We start from the raw sequence: 3,649 nt of genomic DNA on the forward strand, positions 1-3,649 counted from the left end.
GGGAAAGAGAGTATGCTGATGAAATTTTCTCATAACCATAAATGAGATTTTGGATGTTTAGCATTTCATTTCTAAATGACCATTTAGAGGAAACACTGGGTTCGACAAAAATAGAAGAAATCCACTCAAAGTGTATCAATCTCGCACAGGTAAGTGTTTTATCCTAATTCCGAACCATAGATATGTCATGACTTGATTTTACAAATCATTTCCTATCAAATCAAAGATTACATGCGTGATCATGGATCAATAGGACTTCCCTTGGAAACGGGTTCTTTTGGTGGGTTTTTCGGCTTTTGACCTCTTCTTTTTTTGGCCCTTTTTTGGCTTTTTTCCTTTTCTGTTTTGGTTTAGTGCAGGGCGAAAAAGTCGCTAGCACACAAGATTTTGGTTGGCAATTAAAGGGAGAAGACCACTTTAGGTCGTGGTTTCCCTTCCTTCTTTTTGTTCATTTGGTGACAATTCTATATTGTTCAGATATTGTCCGGTCCAAAGACCTTTATGCACATTTCTTCTTTTTTTCTTTTGATCCTTGATCAGGAGCTTTCTTTCCTTCTTCTTCTTCTTCTTCTTTTTTTTACTTTCTCCCATTCTTTGATTGGGAATTTTATTTCTTTTCTTTTTGCTTTCTCCCACTCTTTGATTGGGAATTTCCTTTCTTTTCTTTTTTTGCTTTCTCTTTGATTGGAAATTTTCCTTCTTTTCTTTTTTGCTTCCGAGGGTAAGGATTGACATTCTCACCCTGGGTCAAGGTTTATGGTGAGTTAGGATTTTGGCTCAAGGCTTGTAGAATGGCTAGACATGATACATGTCAGGGTTTGGTTTGGTTCAAGGATAAAAGGGGTGCCCCACATTATTTCCATGACTCAAATGCAAAAATGATAATTTGGAAACTTTATGCAAAACTGGTCATGCATGCACCTATGCGGACGCTCAAGGGTCAAATTTTTATGGTCATGTGATGCTAGGGCTCAGGATTCATTTCCTCTATTTTAGTCAACCCAATGTTTCCAAAATATGTTCTTTTATCCATTTGTGCATTCATCCGAGTCCATTTTGGGCGTCCGGGAAAATTTTCACAGCATTCACCCTTCAGGTGTACACACACATCTCTTCCAAAAATAGCTATGATCAGCGAATTTTTTTCAAAGAAAAGTTGGAAGTCATCTCTTTTCAAAAGCATGTTGGTTTTTCAGCTAGACAACTTATTTTTCTTTTTCTTACTTGCTCTCTTTTTTTTCTTTTTTTTTCTTACTTGCTCTCTTCTTTCCTTACTTGCTCTCTTCTTTTCAGTTCATTTTTTCTTTTCTATTTTTATTTTGATTTTTGTTTGTTTTACATATATATATTTTTTTTGACGATGTTCCTAAATGAAGAACTCTACACGGTTTCAGAATTTCAAACATCATTGATAGTAATGATATAAACACTAACGCAACAATCCAAACAAAAATGTACGCGTTGTACAAATGACAATCGAAACAACAAAAACAAACATTAGTCTCTCAAGTCAAAACAATAACATAACATAAAAATGATAAACGAAATATGAAAGAAAACATGAATCTGGGGATCTCCTAGTCATGTAGCTCCACTCCCTCCCAAGAAGTCAAGCAAATCGGCCATCTCCTCGTCCTCGTGGGCCTCTTCTCCATCGCCGGGAGCTTCTGGGGGCGCCTCTCCTGCTTGGGCCTCGGGCCAGTCTCCGGGCCATGCGACCTTTGCCCTGAACTGGTCTGGAGTAGGGCATGAAAAAGAAGCGAAGCCCTGGCTCTGCATGCTGAGGCTCATCTGGTACAGACAATCATGGGTCTGTACATGTGCCCGGTGGTTGGCCGCCTGCTGGCGAACCAAATGCTGTAAATACTGCTCCATGTCAAATGGCCCAGCTTGGCCAGCCTGATGAGGTGGTGGGGGCGCGCCTGCGGCCTGTGGAGCATCACCCTGAGCCTGTCTCTGGGTACAGTACTTCTCAATAAAAGCCCGGGTGATGGGCGGCCGAATTACCTTGGTAGGTGCAACGGGGACTCCGAACGACTGGCAGAGTCCTGTGATCAGTGCGGGAAATCCCAGGGCCCTGTTGGACTTATCTAGGTCCAAAGGGTGCCTGGTAGGCGCCATACTGAGCAGCAGAGTCATCCATATCTGAGTCAGGGTGGTCATGTTGGTGCGCATGATCCGCACCCGTCTTCCGGCAACAGTCCGGGCAAAATCCTGCCCCGATATACATAGCAACTGGGCGATGGCCTCCTCATCGAACCCATCAGACCGGTTTCTCCTCTGGCCATACTCGCACTCCTGGCCCTCTTCCAACACCAACAGATATCCCAGGAGCTGGCCGATAGCGTCGGCATCAAACGGGATCCACTGACCCCTTACCCAGGACCTCATGTCACGCACGCCCTCCTCTGTTGGCCAAGCATTGGCATAAAACTCAAGGACTATTTCTGGATCGAACTTGGCCATGGGGGTAACCAGTGATGTCCACCGCCGGCGCCCTATCTCCTCCTGGAAATCAGTATACTCGTCGTCCCTGAGCTGGACGCGTCGCTCCCGGAGAAACGACCATCCCTTGATGGCCTCGAAGCGCTGCTGGTGTACAACGCTCCTAAAGCGGTGACTGTCATACTCAGGAGCGGAACTAGTCCCTTCGGCTGCCTTATCCTTCCTGGACCTCTTTGAGGCAAGCTTCCTCGGGGCCATTTCCTGCGAAGGCAAACATTTGGAAAGTTAGTTTTACCAAGAAATGCTACTCTTAAAACAAAAATGGCATACAACCTCCTCCAATAAACACAAACATCGATGTAAATTTAGAGCAAACTTATACACATACTTCTTTACGAACGTTCACTTGCACAAGACATTCTTATAACTAAGAAAAATGCACCCATGTACAATCAGGGCACCTTCGTTACCTAGATTATTCATATGTACTTCCAAGGTGTATTTGCTACCTACATCACATGCACTTCCTTGGCTAAATTACATACATGCATACTCAAAGCATTTGGGGTACCAAAAATTGCACATGTGCACATTCCGGTATTTCTAATACTTATGCATATACAAACTTTGTGATGAATCTTGGCTATCTACACAATAAGGTGCTACATTTCATGCTTTATTCAAGTGTTTTTGCTACCTAAAGCCGCATGCAAATTCAAGTATATTTTCTTTTGCTGACTAAAATTGTATTCAAATTAAAAGGTATTTTTGTAAGGTATTTTCTTTACATAACATGCAACATATTTATATTTTTTTGTGAGACATTTTGACCACCAAAAATTACATGTACATACATCCAAGTATCTTGCTACCACACCCAAAGTGTAAATTGCCAAAGGTATTTTGCTACCTATTCTAAACCTACACATTTATGATGAGCAAAATTCCTAAACATCTAGGCGTAGGGAAATTATTGTAGCGTGGCCCATAGCTGATTGCTGGCCAAAAAGGGTAACTTTACCCAATATGCACCTCCTCTTGTGTTCTTTTGCATAAAACTTTGGTTCCTAGGCCTAGGATATATGTGGGGCAATTACTCTAGCCCTTTCGAAACTGAATGCATGTCCCAAAAAATATGTGCAAACCAAATTGCCCCATGGGTTGTTTCCTTACAAAAATCACGCGCTAATGCCATTGAGGCATT

Source organism: Glycine max, chromosome 11 (assembly GCF_000004515.6).
Source record: "Glycine max cultivar Williams 82 chromosome 11, Glycine_max_v4.0, whole genome shotgun sequence".
Lineage (NCBI taxonomy): Eukaryota > Viridiplantae > Streptophyta > Magnoliopsida > Fabales > Fabaceae > Glycine > Glycine max.